The 18,780-nt window shown below is 41.2% G+C and overlaps 1 protein-coding gene across 8 annotated transcripts in view; it reads right to left on the minus strand.

The window, feature by feature from the left end:
* The window catches only part of PCSK2 (proprotein convertase subtilisin/kexin type 2), a 111,030-nt gene that overhangs the window by 70,659 nt on the left and 21,591 nt on the right, over nucleotides 1-18,780 (minus strand). Inside the window, exon 2 of one of the 8 annotated variants that reach the window (XM_032103629.1) lies at nucleotides 7,369-7,498. The exons of the other annotated variants lie outside the window; for them this stretch is intronic. The gene's annotated coding sequence lies outside the window, so the exon portion shown is untranslated. The remainder of the gene's footprint in view (nucleotides 1-7,368; nucleotides 7,499-18,780) is intronic. 8 annotated transcript variants of the gene reach the window in all.

The following is an 18,780-nucleotide window of genomic DNA, read 5'->3' on the forward strand; positions in this document are numbered from 1 at the left end:
AAAGTTTAGGGAAACCGAGTAAGCAGGATGAGGTCTTAAACTAAGTCTGCAGCATATGCTGAAAATACACCCCCTCGTCTCCAAAGTGATTCTGCACTTAAAAGCCAGCTTCTGACCTTTACTATAACTCACCATACTTCCACTTCACTCTCCACAGCCTCTTTCCCACTCAAATTTTATCTAAATAGGTCTTCACTCAACTTGAAACAACTGCTTGGAAAATTAAAATATGCATTTTCTCTCACAGAATTACTGGCACGGATTACCCTGTTTCCATGTTACAGGAAATCCGCCATAACGACCCACTCATGGAAGAGACACCTACTGCTCTGTCTTTTATGTAATTTATTTTGCTCTTCACCTGTACTCCATTTCTAAACCCAGACATTTTTATATAGCTGAGCCCCAAACCAACTGACAGCACTCAGTCATGGTAATCATGGCAGGAGCTGTTGGAGACTTCCCTCATGCCATGGAGCTTAGAGTAAAAGTTTACTTCAGCTTTCTCTGCTCCTTCTGAGCAGTTGGGCCCCACTAGATCCAGAGGTAGTGAAATACTTTCACTCAAAATTGTTGCCAGAATCTCAGCTGAAGAGCAGTTTCCCAGAACAAAAATGGTATCACAGCTCTGGGAAGGAAGGGAGGCAGACTAGTGTCAGTGCTGCTGTCCTACATGCAGTGCATGAACTAAGCTGAAAATCAATCTGACCTAAATTAAGAAAGTCTGAATCAAAAGAATTCTTTAAAACTAGCTGTGGGTCCTCAAACCTGGAGTCAGGAGGTGACAGTGAAGTAAAGGTTGGCTCCACCATGCAGAATCCAGGCTTTCTCAAAAGTGGTTTCAGAAAGTGCACCAAGTGCCTTTTGATCACTTTTTCCTGACTGCAACCCTTGGGAGTGCCCTGCAGAATGTAATTATTCTCTTTTGCAACCTCTTCTGCACTGTCATTCCTCAATACAATTTTTCCTTTCACTGCTTTTCCTGCTCTGTGAGGAAATGATGTAGTTTGAAGCTGAGGAGAAGAGGTGTTTTCGCTACTATGAAAGGGAGCACCTCTGCACAGGCAGAAGAGGACACCACAGCCAGCCACATACTCCTCCAGGAGCTCCTGTGGTCCCTGCTCTGACTCGGGTCCCCACTGCACCATGCTGATAGGTTGCTAGCAGGGATTACGGCCCACTGCTGTCAACAACTTCCAACCAGGTGGTAATGACATCTGCAGAAGATCCATTTAGCTTTAATAAAGAACAAAGGCTATTTTTACAAAGCTGCCTGCCTGGAGTGATACAGCAACAATTGCCAAAGAAGTCTTGTAGCAGGGGGGGGTCCCGGGAGCAGGGGAATCCAGCCAGAGTCACGATACGAACACCGATACGATTTGAGCATCGTGCTCCCCTTTATTATCCCATTACACCAAGTTATACTTTTTCCAAAGTTCACGCCCCTTTCCCATGAGAAAGCCTCTAAGCAGCGGGGGAGCTGACCAGTGTATACCTTTTCCCAAGGCTGTTCAAGGCTGCCAGCTAGCAGGTGCCTTGTAAGCCTGTTTTCATCCTGAGGCCCTGTCAGGGGTACTTCTGCAACAGCCCTGGGATGCCCAAGCCCTCCTGGGGTATCCTATATTCCACAAGGAATCCCTCTACAAAGTCTAAGCTTATTCTAGTATTTCAAACCTGTAATACTTAAATTTCAATGTTACATGAGTGGTAGTGATATAGTGAGCCTTTCTTGTCCATTTGCAACACCTTCAGAGCTCTGTTGCTTGTCGCAGTGGAAATGAGATAAAGAATTGCAAACCACTGATCTTCCTAAAGTGCTGTCTGGTGGATATTACACAGGCTGCACAATGTCTTCTCTGAGGAAATTTCATAACTAGAAGCCAGACACAAAACAGAAGCCAGTCTTTTGACAGAGGGAAAACTGCAATTATGCTGCTGCTGACATTCACATATCCGCTCATGCAACTAAAAGCAGAGCAGTTGTTCACAGCTACTTTATTCTATCACCATAATACCTGGGACAGAAAAGACATGGGAGCTTGCTCCCATGCATGCCTTTCCCAGCCCAGTAGGAAGCTACTGATGATTTATATTGATTGAGCTTCACAGGTTGCAATTCCACTTTTTCAGTTCCTAGGTTCAGAGGTTTATGGATCCCCATCACAAACCACATTAATAAAATCAGCAGAGGTTTATGTATCACTGTAGTACAGCACTGGGTTAGTAGAATATAGCTGCCAGGGACAAGCCATCTGCCACACAGAATCATTTCTAGAGAACAATTTCTGTAATAAGAGGAAACGTAGGAAAAACTGGGAAGTAAGAGACTGGCCTATAAAAAGGAAAGAAACAGCCAGAGTCGTACTGTTCTGGCCTTTATCCAAACTAGTTTTTGTTTTGATACTTTCAAAGGATTGTGCTTGACCCTTGTCAAGACATATACATCAGAATCCTGTCTTTTAATTGTCAAATGTTCTCTTTCAGTTCCAGCCTTGGAGCCTGCAGAATGCAGTTGCAGAGCTTGCTGGTGCCCAGCACCAAGGCAGGGATAGCCACATCAGTGCACTTTTCCCACCTTGTCCCAGATTCTGGCGGCCATCAAGTGGCAGAACAGCACCACTCTGCACCTGAACTCCTGAAGTGTCCAGTGCTCAGCTTGAGCAGCATATTGAACCCATATCCCCCAGAAAAGCCTAACAGTTCTTTCCTTGACCAGAGATGCACCAGATGATGAGTGATTTGGCAAAGGGATCACATCCAACATGAAACTGTAGGCAGGAGAGCTAACACAATGCAGTGGTGAGGTCAATATTGCAGGGAGAGACACACAGAGCTGGCCCAAGCACAACAGAGCCCACAGAGAAGGAAAAACCTGTGAAACTGAGACAAGTATTAATATGCTCAGTTTATCCCGGAGAAAACTCTCCTCAGTGACAACACAAAGACAGGGCAGTAAAAGGCACTATCCCTGGAAGTATTCAAAGCCAGGTTGGATGTATCTTTGAGCAACTTGGTCTACTGGAAGGTGTCCCTGCCCGGGGCAAGGGGATTGGAACTAGATGGTCTTTAAGGTCCGTTCCAACCCAGATCATTCTTTGATACTAACGCACAAAAGTGTGGTCTGAATATTCTTTATGGGTTTTCTCAAGACCCACTTTAGCAGAGAGGCTTTTTACATCCTTGCCCAGGTTTTCCAGCAGCCTGTCCCACAGACTGCTGGCCAAGCCTCTCTCTAAAGCACATCTGCACAATTAAAATTATTTTCAAAAATCTTAAAGGCAAAGGGGTTTCTGCCTTGATTTCAAGGACCAGGTCATCCAAGTGGTTTGGAGTTGTCACAAGTCCCTCTATTTATCCACTGCCTAGAGCAATGGAAAATGGTTCCTTAAGAATACAAAACTCATTATTAATTGCAGTTTCATGTGCACTAGCAGGGATTTTGGTACCAGAATTTTTCCTAGTTCCCACTGGGTCAGAGCAGAGGCTGGTTTAAATGAAGTGATAAAATGATCATCCTGCTGAAAATTCTTTGAACCACTGTTGCTTTTTTTGGCCAGGAATGAGGAAGTATCTTTTCAGTTCAGTTATTAGCATAAAATAATTAGACTTTGGGGTATATTTTTCTCCCAGTGCATATACATAACTTGTATTAATATTAATAGGGACTTCTCTATTCACAGTCATTGAAAGGAGCCCATACCCCAAAAGACTGAGAAAAGCAAAAGCATATTTAGAGTTTAGTCTATCACCAAAGATTTCCACAGACTCCTGTAAACTGCTGTCTTCATAATATACTTCTTTCTCTTCCTAGTTTATTTCCAATGAGACAAATGTTTAGCAAATCATGGAAGAAAATAATTTGCTCAGGATTCCTACTGCAGACAACCAAAAATGATCATGTAAATTCTGTGGAAATTGCTCTTTGTGTCCAGACTTTGAAACCAAATTCATGTTATGGTGTCCACAGCATAAAAAATTAACAGAAAAGCTTCCCTCGTGAAATTGTATTTCTTCCGTATGAGAAGTGATAAATCTCTGATTAATACTAACAGTGCCTGCTGCATGCCCATTTAGCGGCTCTTCATATTTCCAAAAAGCCAGAATTAATTTGTGTTATGGCAAGCACTAAAGCAGTATCTTCCCAGAGCAACAAAAGGGAGATTTGGGAAGATAAACTATTACAGCAGAAGGATTCACTTCCTGACAATTTGAAAAGATGCCTGGACTGGCACCAGGATATAAAGTCCCACGTGTCTTGGGCCTGAAGAAGCATAAAATATCCATTGCTAAATGACAGAATCATAGACATGGCAAGTCGTCACCAATGCAATGACATCAGAGATAACGTCCTTTGTTCTGGGCCTTTCCCTTAAGGGCAAGGTGAGCTGTACCTACAAATGACCATCACCAAAGAAAAATGACGAACAACAAAGTGATGCCAATGATACAGCAGAATTATATAAGGGATGAAACTGCCAAGGTCTTGGCTCAAAATATCATTTTATGAGACTGAGTGTAATAGTAGTGTTCTGCAAAACAGGGAAACGTGAACAAAAAAACCAGAAAAGTTCTGGGGTTCATGAAAAGGACTGAAAATTTCCTTCATGTCTTCTGGGTAGGGCCCCTCATCATTCTTCACTTTCCTTTCAGGGAAGGTCAAGCCAGTTATTATTGTTATTCTCTCTTGTTTCATCTCACCCCATTCACCATGGACTGAATTGCAAATGAGATCCGAGTAATGCTCTAGCTTAGAAAGTACTTCTTAAAATGCAGTCATATTCCCTATCCCAACACCAGCTGCCCCTCCAATAAAAAAAAAAAAAAAGTGAGAATGGTGTCAGAGGAACAGTCAGGATGGAGGAGGCAGGAATACTTAAACTCAGGAACACCACTGCAAAAAAAGAACTGGTGAGCCTCTACAGTGGAACAACAGTGTACATTTGGTATTAGCTTCTTGGCAAAGATTCAGTTCTCCAGAAGTGCAAAGACCCAGGTTCCACCTCTTCTGGCCCAAGGGTAAATACACTCCATTCATTTCAGTGAGATTACTTCAGATTTTCACTGCTGCAAACTGGAGAAACATCTGTCTCTTGTTTTTAACACCATCCCTCTAAGGAAAAACACTGTTCAAAGCTTCCCTCTGGTTGAACTCAAACTTCACAGGTCCCAAAAGGTGATGAAAACTGTCCAGAGCAATTTTTTCTTCCCTTTATATTAATTCCCAAAGCACGCAGCATTTACAGAGGATGAAAGCATAAGCTCATACCTTACACGAGTGTGTAGCCGAGGTCATGGCTTGGTCAGGGATGAAGAAAGCAGATGGTTATTTTGTTTGGTTTTTTCCTTGAGATCTCATGAAAACACAGTCCTTGAAAGCTACTTTATTGCTCAGAAAAACTTATCTGAGGTCCTTATAGAAAATAGGGCTGGAAAAAAAACCCCACCTTACCTGTTGTCAACCTTCACAAGAAAAAACATAAAGGCAGAACTGAAAAAAGTTCTCTCCTATTCCCCCCTCATATGTTTCCTCTCAGTTTAACTCAGGACTTGACAAAAAAATGCATATAAATATCAAGCAAATTATTCATCATGTCTTTCATCAAAATCATTAGCTCCTCTAGTCAGGCTGGGCAGGCAGCTGCTGTTTTAATCAAGCAAAACATATGAAAAGAGGTTTCAAATCACAAAGGGGACAAAAACTATTTATCATTTCATTTTCCATCTCCATCAGAGTGTAATGCACTCAAAGACAACAGAACCTGGGCCTGGAGGTAGTGCTGCAGTGTGGGATCAGACCTAAGAAGATTCCTGGTCCTGATGATGCTCCTGGTAGTTGGGGCAGGAGGACAGCAAGGAGCTAAATAACAGCTTCCTACCTGCTGAGATCCAGGAGACCTCAAATTTCCATAAGCAAATATTATAATAAAAACCTGCAACACCCACATAACTCTTACTGCTAAGAAATCACTGATTCATCTGTCTGACAAACCATACCTTCCCCAGCCAGTCATCACAAGTTTGAGGTCAGTAGTATAGTCTAAAGCAGGTCTAAGGCAGCAAAAAGACACACAGTTCCCCGAATTTCTGCTGCTTTTCACCTGAAAATACAAAGGCAAGGGGCTGTTGGATTTTACCTTCTGTGCCCCTGTATATTTTAGATATATGAACTAAAACACATTCAGTCAAATAACGTGTGCATAGCTTATACAAAAAGTGAGTCATTCACTGGACAGCAAAGAATGAAAATAGTAAATTTAAAAAAGCTACTTAGGTTAAAGTCTCTTGAGCATGAAGTGTGCTCCTTCAAATCTCTATTAACACTAGAGAGGTTTTCTCCATCTGCTGCTGCTTTTACCCTTGATAAGGAAATACATGGGAATAGCTGGAATGAGCCATGGGGAAGCAAGGACAGAAAACAGAGGCAGGACAACTAGTACTGAATTATACCTAGGGACAAATGACTCCATACAGTTGTGCTGTTATTTTTTGCTTAGATAGCCTCTAGCGCAGTGATTTCTCCCGCGCCTCCAGATCATGCATGTGGAAACACTAGACAACTAATTACAGTTTAAGGTTACTGTCCTTAGTCTTTTAGGCTTCAGAGGATCTGCCCTAATCTCTTGGGTTTCATTTTTCCTCTACTGTTCTCATCTCAGTTTTCTTATTGCCCAGGTGTTGTAAAGACCACAAATGGCTGCAATCCAACTTCTTTTTTTTGTTGTTGTTTTTTGGGGGGTTTTTTTGTGGTTTTTTGGAGGGTTTATTTGTTTTGGGTTTTTTTCTTCCAGACAGTAGATTGGGCATCTCAGAGCTACTCCTGCTTTTGCTCTGCTCTGCTGTATGACCTTTTGGAAAATTTAAGGTCCTCTTCCTCCCACATTTATTTCCAGCATTTGTGAAATACACATAATCCATATTTGAAATGTGCTTTGAAACCTGTACTTAAATATTGTTTCATTAAATACTATAAAAGACCACAAATTATTTCAGACAGACAGATCATTTCAGTGGGAGACCTGCAAGTATTAAATCACCAAAGCAGTCCTTTTCTCACTTTTGTCTATTTTGTAGGCAGACAGAAAGCATTTGGGAAGATTCATCTGACCTTCTGGCTCACACTGTATTATTCATTGTTTGCAAGTCAAATAGGTAATTCACCTTGCACACACTTCTCAAGTGCAGTGCTAATAAGAAAACCTTGAAAAAGAGTTGGTTTTTCTGACAAACAACATTTACATGTAAACAGCTGTCCTTACAGAAATACATCCTCTCTCTATGCAAAAATGTTCAGTATTCCACAGTGAATGGCAGGACACCAGTAGACGTTAGATCAATTCAGACTCCTAAAAGCAATGTTCTTTTCCATACCTTTCCATTTCAATCTGGAATTTGCATTTCTTTCATACAGTTAAACTTTCTTCCAAACCTTGCTGGCACATGAAAGTGAAAACACTTCATCATTAAAATCCGAATTCCACTGAGACAGCATATGGCAATTCTGAAATGAAACAAAAAAAACATTTTCTCCCTATGGCAAGTTGCTCACTCCATACAAAGCTTTCATCCTTAGGGATAACTACCCAAACCCAATCATTTATATCCCCTTTTCCATGTTTTTCATGAACTAGCTTCCAGGATCTAAAAAAAAAAAATACTAGTGATATCTCATCTTCTCAAGTTAAGTGGTGAGCTTTTTCAGTTTGCAGTGAACTATAGACTATGAGTAAAGTGCTTTCTCCTTTGAGGGACTGCATCACCCAGCTTGCATCATCTCCTAAGAATGGGTTCAAGAAGCTGTTAAGTCTGCTCTGACTGAATGAAATCTCAGACTCTACAGATGTTTTTAGAAAAGGCAGAGTGAGCTGAGCTCCCCTGGATTTGTTTGTGAGAAGCTCTAGTCCCTCACAGTGGCACTGCTGCCTGTAAGTTTGTTTTTAGCCATCTAGATCCAATTAAGAAGACAAGCGAAGTGAGCAGCGAGTTACCCAGGAGAAGGCTGAAGTCCTGGCTGATCACATGCTTCTTCTAGAAGTTGTCTCCCACTAGCTATTTTTCCTTGAAACATGCATGAAACATACTTTTCACATTCTGGAAACTGGAGTCAGACCTACAGAAGTCTGGGATTAGAATGTTCATTTGGAAAGAATAATGAAACTGAAGAAAACAGTCAAAAATGACCATGAAACGAAATCTAGAAGGTTCCAACCAGAAACTCTGAAACAAAATGAGACTTATTTTTTGCTAAATAAAATAATTTTTTCCTGATGAAGTATTTCAAATATGAAAATGTAGATTCTACTTCTTTGTGACTCACTACGAACAATATGAGTCAAAGTCTTAAAGATATGTTTTCTTTGGGAAAATAGTAATTATAGTTAGTTGATTGTCCAGTGGAAAAATTTTCATAAGTTTTCCTTATAACACGCCCTGCACAACTTGGGTAAGGACCCTTGAGATTTATGAGCTATATACACAGTTAGAGCTGGAAACAGGGAAGTAAGTTTAAGATGGATATGACCCTTCCTCTTTTCAGAAAATAAACAGTCCAATAACAATCAAGTGAATTATTCCAAGAAAAGCTCATGTTCCAAAAGTAAAACATACTCAATGAATGTTTTCCCAGGAAAGCATCACAATTGAGAAGTGAAAATAGAGCAAGCACTGCACAATTATATTAGTAAATCCTGGCCAAAGATATCCAGCATTTTTGTTCAAATTCTGCCAGTAATACTTGTTGGCCCAAGGGAGCAGGTCCAGGAGATGAGTGAAGGTTTTACAACACAAGTTCAGCTTGTTTTGAGTTGGAAAAAAAAAGCAGCTAAAATGGTACTTATAAGGTTTATACAAGGTATCTCATATTTTTACGTCACTGTGCAGTCACTGACTAGACCATGGTTTTTCCCAAGCACAGAGTGCTACAGTCAACAGCTCCTCAAACTCCTGGTTTTGCTGGGACAAAATGCCTCCGGACATAATAGCCCTGCCTTTGGTGGAGCCATGGGGAGGACAAAAGTGATCCAGAAGCTCTGCAGGGCAAGGCTGGCTGAGCGCCAGGGAGAACAGCAGCCAAACGCAGATGATGGGCTCAGCACTAAGTTTATCGTATTTGCTGGATGGCAAAGCCAAGTTAGATGGGAACAAATGTAATTAATACCTCAGCCTCAGACTCCAAGACAAAACACAGGGCATCTTCTCACCCCAGTGGCTTCTTTTATTTTTCAGGTTCTTGATGTGGTACAGATCCAATGTATCTGTACCTCCTCCAAAGAAAAGGAATAGGAGTGTGAAGAGCTGGCAACCAGGTATTAATGCTGACCATAACACTGCAGTGTTACATAACCTAGAGCCTGGCAGTAATCAGCTCAGTGACACTGCTGTGAAACCAGGAGCATAATAATAATTAGATCTGGCAATTGTGGTTCTTCTTGTCTTGGAGTCTTGTGAAAACTTCATGTCTGCAAAGCTCTGCAAAGCTCATGGATCCCTTACCATGTATTCCTCTGTATGAAAGTATAATGCTCAGAATGAAGTAAGATAAAGAGCATGAAGACAGACTATTTACATTGATGACATATTCAATCTGTACCCATATTAAGAGTGTACTTCTTTTCAGCACTCAGAGAGCAGATAGCTTGCAATATAAAATGCAAAGCTCTATTTTCACAGCAATGTGGCCATTCAGATACCAGTCCTTATAAGCAAAATTGTAATATTTGCCAGAGTCCACTTATAATGGTATGGAATTGATACTATACAAATAATTAGGGAAAATATGTACCATAGAGATGTTTAATATTTCTTAGTCTTTCCAAGGTGTTTTTTCCTACACAGGACTGTTCTCTCCCTCAGTATGAAAGTTCCCAAGGCCAAGAAGCATATATTCAACTTCACCAACCCATGACATACATATTAGCATTTTAATTACTATTGGCTATTTTCAGCTGTTAGAGGCTGAAAAAGCCATGTTCCAATGTAGCATCAAATAACTACTGCAGCAAACTACTCAGCAATAATTTAAATCTAAACCTTTCATTTATTTCCATTGTATCTCCAAATACTGCTATCAACTTTCAGTGACTTTTGTAAAATCCCTTTTTGTATTCACGGAGCACATCATACATACAAACAATGATTTCACAGATGTATTTAAAACTCCATATTGGTTTCTGGGCTGTTGAGTTGGTGGCAAAAAACCCCTTACTGTTATACTTAAGATATTGCATACACACTAAAGATCTGGAAACACAAAATGCCTGTAGCAACAGTGTTTTAGAAAAGACTGCAATAAACCAACAGAGCAAAATGCTGTTCACAAAATAAAACACTCATCAAATTTTAAACAGTAAAGTATGTTAAATGACATGAGTGGATGCACTACATAATACATTTATTATGTGATATAGTAGCATAAGCCATTACATTGATTCTTCTAGCTTAGAAGAAAGGGATTGGGGTTTTTAAAGTTACAGCCCTGTGACGCAAGCTCTGGTACAGCATTCTTAGATACCCAAAAAACTACACCAAAAAATATTCCAGTCTTATGTTGTTATTGATTTAACTGTACACCATCAGTTGCACCACCTTTTATTTACTGCCAATGTCAGATATATTAAATGGTCATTTAACTGTACATACAAGAAACCCCATCAACTGTTGTAACAGCTGATTTTCTGACATCAAGAAAGAATAGAAATAAACTTAAAAATTTCATTCTAGACCTACCTCACTGAATTTCTGATACATTTCTTTTGACATTATCACAGGAACAATTTCAAGACCTAAAGACTAGTTTATCCCCTGCATTCCAGAGGCAGAGGAGTACTCCCTTACTTATATAAGCAGTGCAAGAAGGGCAGAGTAGTAGGAAAACCTTTTTCCTTACTTAACAGACACGTAAATCTCCTCTTTGCAGCCTTGATGATTTCTTGTTTTGAATGACACAGTTCATACGACATATGCAGCATATTTCCTGCAATTACTTATCTCTGCCCTACTGCCTGTATGACCCTTTCTCTTTCCATGTCTGAAGGGCAGGTTGAATTCCCAGAAACTGACTCTAACTGTGTCTGACTTTTTTTTTTTAAACACTTTTAAACAGCAATTTCTGCTGCTTCTTTTTTCTTGTGTTCTCAGATAATAACATTCATAAATCTGTATATTTCAATAACCGCTCACCAACATCTGCAAAGGGTCTGTCATAAAAGAAAAATGCCCATTTAAGCATTAAATTTTCTCAGCAACAAGACACACACAAAATCAATTACCAGATGACATACAGGTGACTAAAGCTCCCTCAAGAAAATTGTCCTTTTTTCTTACAATACTTGGCAGCTGGCTTCATTATGAATTAGAAACACCAAAACCAGCCCTGAGCTGTATGGAAAAGCAGAATAAATACCATTCAAGAGGGTAACTTGAAAAAGGTAGCAGCACCAGAAGAGGCCTCCTTCTGTGAACTGGTACAGACTCTTGGAAACCCTTCCTGAAACACACTGGATAAAGCATAAGACAGCTTACACAAGAAATTGTAATCCAGGGATCCATTCATGGAGGTCACTGCCTGTTTTCTGTACAACATGTTTCATTTCGTCAAGATGACCAAGACAAAAATTTCTTCAGTACTTGTTTGCAGTGCAGCTTCAATGAATAGTGTGTAGGTTTGAGGGTGGTTGGGGGTTTTCTTCAGCTTTGGAAAGAAGACATTTCCTCTCATGAGTTTTCCTTGGCTTTTCAATATTTATTACAGATACTTAAACACAGCTTTTACTACTTAATGTTCCATTTCATATCAAAAAGATAACACCGACGCAGGTGTAATGCTGCCCTGTAGTCTCATAAAATTATGGCAGCTCCAAACTTCTCCTGAACATAATCCTACCAGCATACCAGCCCCATGACAACAGATATTACAGCAAAATGCTAAATAGACTTTACTGGGAAGTCTGTCAACCTCTACCATCTGCAGCATAGAAGATACAAAAACAGGAAGGGCTTTTTGTCCTACCATTCTCCCATCTCTCTGTCATAACACACACACACCTCCCTGCACAGCAGAGAACTGGATGATGAACCTGAATCTTCTCTCTAAGATTTGAGAGGGGATGGCAAGTCTTGGGCATTACATTCACCTATATAATGTTTAGCTCCACAGAGGCTGAAAATTTTATATGAATCTGGGATCACTGCTGTGGTGAACTGCACAAAAACTAATCCCTCTACCCACAGTGTCAACAGTAGGATTACCACAATGCACTGGTCAAGTGATGACCCTTTCTTCTCCAGCTACCTGAAAGCAATCTTCTCCAGCTACCCCTTTGCTTTCAGGAGGAAACCAGCTTTCTTCTCAAATGGAGGAAGCATCTTGGGATATCTTCCAAGCTCCTATCAGAAACTTCCCAGGAAATCAAAGTCACCAACACTGGTCAGGAGTCTGAGAAATCAAGATGTGGGGCATGGAGCAGGAGGAAAGATGCCAAAAACAACTGTAAATTGCTCTTATTGCTTTGCTCTAGGGACAGAATATTATTTGGTTCCAGTAACAGAAGGCTGGAGAAACAAGTTACACCTCCACAGCAATTACAAAGGTCTGAACAAAGGGAAGCTCCAATGGCTCCTACCCCTTGCATCCCCAGATCACTGCACTCCCCACTGGCTGGAGAACTAGGGAGAACTGAGGAAAATGGGATTTTCCTGATCTTATCAGGAAGATTTTAATTTTTGCAACGGGGAAGATCTGTGCTGGCAGCTAAGAGAGAAAGGCAAAAGGCTCCACCATTAGCCCAGCTCAAACATGTCATTAATGCTGCTGGAAAAGGCCCTGAAGATTGATTTATCTTGCACTGCCATTGCTAAGGGCTGCTGTGCTTCTTCCTAAACTGCCATCCATCCCTCTTTTTCCCTGTTAAAGATGAACAGTGGATGAAATATTAACCCCTGGCAGCACTTGACAACCCCTGCCCAGGGGCGGCAGAGGGCAATTCTGCCTTCACAGGTTGCAAGGGTCCAATCACAAACAAGCCACTCACATTAAGGGAGCATATAAAGGATCTCAGGTGACGAACGAGATGAAAGATTTTGATTTATTCAATTAAAGCTTAGATCCTCTGCATGTACAGCCCCCTTTTTCTCCTTGTCCCATGAGACAAGCAGTTTGGGAATACTGTTAACCATAGGCATCTGGTTAACTATTCCTAGAAGAAGCTCTGCATCTACCCACCTCAGACTCCTGGATCAGCACGGTCAAGTCCCCCTTCCTAATCCCTTTCAGAAATGTAACAACTGCCATCACCTGGGATGTTTCTTTCCAAAGAAGTCTTCATCTAAGTGCCAAACTCACTCTCAGTGGAAGATTTTCATTTAACCTTTCCTCCCTCCACACATACATATTTATTCTCCCAATAGCAACACAGATCCACTCGCATAGAGACATCAGTAATGGGACTCAGCTCTTCTTTGTATACTAAAGCTTCTTTCCTGAGTGGGATTAATCTTGGCAGCTGTCTGACAAGAGAGACTGTGTGGGAGGAAAATGGTTTTATCTAAAACTTGAAAAAAACCAAAATAATCTTTGAGAGAACAAACTATGTTTCAACCCTTCTCCTCCAGTAGAAGACTATTTACAAACAGAAAATACCCACCAACAGCAAAAACACAGAAGTATTGCTCTGAAAGGTAGCATAATGACCATGTATTTTCTCTTTCCTTTTTTTTATGTGGCCACTTTTCAAAATGTTTACATAATAATACAGCTGAGACCGCAGCTGTATTTATAATACAGGAGACAGAAGATAAGTCAGCTTTGAAAATAAAAATGAAGCTATATTGGATTTGAATGGCCTGGTTTTGGCAGCAGTGGCGCTGCAGAGGTGGCTTCTGCAAGAAGCTGCTAGAAGCTTCCACCATGTCTGGCAGAGACAAGCCCTGGCAGCTCCAAAGACAGACTTGCCACTGGCCAAGGCTGGGCCAGTTAGAAATGGTGGTAATGCTTCTGTGATAACACATTTAAGAAGAAAGAAAAAAAAAGTTATTGTGCAGTTGTAATTGCCAGAAAAGAGTGGGGTGAGAGTATGTGAGAGGAACAACTGCAAACACCAAGGTCAGTGGAAAAGGAGGGGCAGGAGGTACTCCAGGCATCAGAGCTGGGATTCCCCTGCAGCCTGTGGTATAGACCATGGTGAAGCAGGCTGTTCTCTGTAGCCCATGGGGATCCATGGGGATGCAGAGATCGACCTGCAGCCTATGGAGGAGACCCATACCAGAGCAGGTAGAGGCCTGAGAGGAGGCTGTGAACCCATGGGAGGCCCACGGAGAGAGGAACCCACGCTGGACCAGCCTGTCCTTGGAGGACTGCACCCCATGGAAGAGTGACCCATGCTGCAGCAGTTTTGGGAGGACTGCTGCCCATGGGATGGACTCATATTGTAGCAGTTTGCAGGGAACCATTGCTCATGAGATGGACTCACGCTGGAAGTTTGTGGAGAACTGTCTCCTGTAGGAGGGCCCCCACAGTGGTGCAGGGGAATAAGTCCTCTCCCTGAGCAGCGGGAGAAACCACGGGTAATGAACTGACCATAACCCCATTCCCTGTCTCCTTGCACCGCTGGAGTAGGAGGTAGAGCTGGGAAGGAGGGAGGAGTGGGTTGGGGGGAAGGTTTTTTAAGGGTTCATTTTACTTCTCATTATCCTGCTCTGATTTTGTTAGTGTAATAAATTCAATTCATATCTCTAATTACAGCCTGTTTTGCCTGTGATGGTATTTGATGAGGGATCTCTCCCAGTTCTTATCTCAACCCATGAACCCTTCATTATATTTTCTCTCCCCTGTCCTGCTCAGAAGGGGAGTGACAGAGTGAATTGGTAGGCACCTGGCATCCAGCCAGCGTCAGCCCACTACAGAAGCAAATTCCATGGTTTTGTTTACTTTTAGCTGTGGTGGAGCAGGAAAGGACTCCATTTCCCATCCTGCCTCTACTGTACTATCAAACAAGGCAATATGAAGTATCTTCGTATTTCTGATTCACTTTTCCAGGGCAATCTCATTGATGAAACACACCACTGCCCCTCATTAAAAACAAAGTTTGCTTTTACAGAAGCTATATTTCCCATTGCTCACAGGGAACACTCTCTAAAGGTCCCCTTGCTCTGAGGTTGTGTTGTGACCAGCACTTAGCAAGCTGCGTATTTTGATGTCAATGTAGACACCTTGTTTCCAGTCTGTCTAGCCTACCCCATGCTCCTCCATGTCCCACTCAGCTTATGTGTCCCTCCATACCTACATCACTCAACCTTCTCACTGACTCTGGGCTCTTGTGCCAACCTGTCCCATTCACTCTCTCTTCACATTTACACTGATGCCTGGTCCCATCCTACTCTGTCTCCTCACGGCTTTATTCCACCCAGGGCCCTTATCCTTGCTGTCACCTCTGCCTAGCTGTCTGTGTCCATGGGTCATGGCAAGGGCTGCTTCCCTGTCTGCAGCTTCAGGGCAAAGTACAACAGCCCCTTAAATGAAGTCTTCCAAGGCCAAAAAAGCCTAATGGCTGACATTTTGGTCTGAGACATTTCTGCTAAAGCAATAAACAAATAAAGGCATATGAAAATGCAATTTCCCATGCAGAATGCTTGAGATGTTGCTGCTATGTCTTAGCTCATTAAGAATTCCAGCTTAAAGATGTAAAAATGGTAAAGGAAATCCCTCCCCTCCCCACAATTCATTTAGCGCCAAAGGAACATAAGCTAAAATAACAAAGTAGAATTGCACCTGGAAATCACAGAAATTTGCAACTGATGCAAAAGAGTCAAAGCAAACCTCTCCTGGAAGGTTCTCTGTACCTCAGATAATGTAATTTAAATAACAAAACAGTCTCCATTTGAAGCAGTTCAGTTCACTGTGGAATTTGCCACCTTGACAGTAAGGATCCCCGACAGAACAGTACTGACAGCAAAAGCCACGATGCCTCACGCATCTACACTTTTTTCTTGAACAGTTCAATAGGACAACACACTATGTGACACTACTACATGTACCTTCACCCGCTGCCAGGACTGCTTCAGGCTTCAGTAATATGAATCTATTAAATAATGTCAAAACCATTGTACTTGAGATGGTTCTTCAGAACAAAGATTAGTTCTTGCTGGATTTCTAGGAATTTAAAACGTTCCATTCCCACCCCTTGACTGTAGTGATGTTTATCACATAACTGCTGTAACGTGTTTAGCATAGCTCTGAATTATTTTGTTTAAAACATACAGTAAATTTTACACAACAAAGCATTTTTGAGCATTTTAAAAGACATGCAGAACATGGAAATGATGCAGTAACCTGTTTGCATAGTGCTGTGTCATCTGTCAGACTCCTGAAAAACTGACATGGATCCTCAAGGGACTTACTTGATTAGACAACATTAATTAATTGAGTGAACATCTGTGCTGTTTTTCAGCTAATAATTAAAATTAGCTAAGCATTGCAACCTCCTTAAAAGTGGAAAGTATACAGAATAAGTGCAGCACATGTTCTCACATTTGGGTAGAGCCAAGCAAATTTTTGCAACAGCATTTACCATAACAGTTCCTGAGAGACTTTTATAGCCCTATGGTGGAAGTTTTCTTTCTGGCCAGCCTGACAATAAGAACATTTTATTCTTGGCTTCACACATTAACGTATTAACCATGACAATGCTGACATTTGTTGTTAAGTAAAATTGATTGTAAATGGCCTAGAAAGCTGCCATTACATTTAGAAATTACTTTTAGAGTTTGAAATTAAGTACTGTCAACACAACTCCCATTTCCGTTTATACACAAATTTGACAGGAATTTTTATGACTTCTCCAAACTTCACATAGAAAAGAAGGGAGATAAGACTAATGATTTCAATTGCTCTCAAACTGTATTATATAAAGCAACTGACCTACATGGTATCATAAGAGCTCAAGAACTATTCAACAGGACAGGCTAAATGAGAAAATGTCATGTTACATGTGGAAATTAAACATTGTTTCATCCCCCTTCCATTTTCCAGTGCAAACCACTAAGTTAGAATTCACCCAGGATCATCCTTTTCCTCACATAGGAGGTATTCTCAGTTATTTAAACACAGGGCTTTATTCCCTGAGATCAAAGGAAGAAGCCATTGTAGATACAAAAATGCTGCTAGCAAGGATTTTCTTGCTATTTTCTAAGTCCATGAGAGACTTTTCTCTCATGCAGAAGAGGTAGCAGAGTATGTAAACAACCAAGCCACCTGCAACCTTGAAAAGTCTTGTTTATGGTATAGTAGAAAAATACTTTGACAATGGATGTTTTAGGATTTTAGCCAATCACCCCAAGGGATGGCTGATCCTTTGTCCAATTAGACTATGAAGAAAAAAGTCTATAAAAGAGTTTGTCAAATAATTAAATGAATAAATATTGCTGCACAATTCCTGCCTGCTGGGTCTTCTCTCCTCCTCCTCCCTATAGCTGTGGGACATGGTGATATACCCTAGGGTCTAGGCCTGCGGTAATAAGCCACAGGTATGCAGTACCAGAATGAGGTGGAGATTATCAGGAAAAATGAGATTTCACTCCACATGACAGAAGCCAACTGGGAGTCTAGAAACTGCAAATATCAGATAACTACACTAAAGGGAACATCTCTGAACGAGAAGGTAGATCCACTTAAGCTATTCTTAATACCAGTGCACATACTTAGTCTAGAGGTATCAAAGCAAGAGCCAGTCTGGAATTAGTACAGGAGTGCTCAGATGTAATGTTAGGCTGCAGTGAGAATTAGTGGTTTCATACAAATATCATAGGTATTTTTAAAATTTTCAGAGGCTTACAGAAATACTTACTTCCAAAGAGCATATGGAATGACTGCCCAGTGACTGTACTCAGCCACTACTTTTCAATGTTCTGACTTAATTGTGAGCTTTTTCTCTTAAATTTTCTCATGCATCTTCTTATAAATAACAAGATTGGATGGTTCAGAGAAAGGGAACACTTCTCAAGACATTTGCTTTAGTAGTCACTAATTGTAGGTTTTCCCCAGTGACTTATTTTCTGATCCCCTGCTTACTAAACAAAACAATGGAAGCCTGAGAATTTCCATTCAAGGCAGGTTGGGTGTGTCTCTTCCTCGTAACCCTTCAGCTGTATCTGGTTTCTTTTCAGAGAACGGGACCAGGAAGAGGTACCCTGGAGCACCCAGCTATCAGCATCTTGGGACAGAGTAATGGGGCAGGCAGCACCTGGAACCTGTGTGATTCCCTCACATGGCTCTCAACAACAGAAGGGACCAGCCATGGGCACCCTAGTTGGACCTGGGCCTGGAATCACTTGAAATTTCTGCAGAAGCAGGAAAATTAAGCTGGGAATTCATCAGACCTTGCTTGCTATGGTGTCACAACAACAACTGTGATCTTATTTAACCTATTTTCCTCTTCTTCCTACTCAAGTGTTTCACTGTCATGGGTGTTACAATAACACAAATATGGCAATCACATTCTGTCTGGAACAAAATAGTTCCAGCCTCTTCACAGTGCAGAGAGTTGAAATCTTACTGAAGGATTAAAAAATAATCTATCTGCTGTCATGATATCATTCCTCAGACCAATCTACTTTCTTTGGGCAGTAAATATACTTTTTGTGCTACCTGGCCCAACTTCAGATCAGTATTAAACTGGTGCAAAACCTCTGCATATAAGGAGAAAGAATTTGTCAGTGCCAGCTCATAGCCTTCCACAAATGGGGCCTTTTTCTCCTGTCTGAGAGGTTTATGCTTCTGAAAACTGAGCACAC

This window comes from Corvus moneduloides, chromosome 3 (assembly GCF_009650955.1).
Source record: "Corvus moneduloides isolate bCorMon1 chromosome 3, bCorMon1.pri, whole genome shotgun sequence".
NCBI classification, from domain to species: Eukaryota; Metazoa; Chordata; class Aves; order Passeriformes; family Corvidae; genus Corvus; species Corvus moneduloides.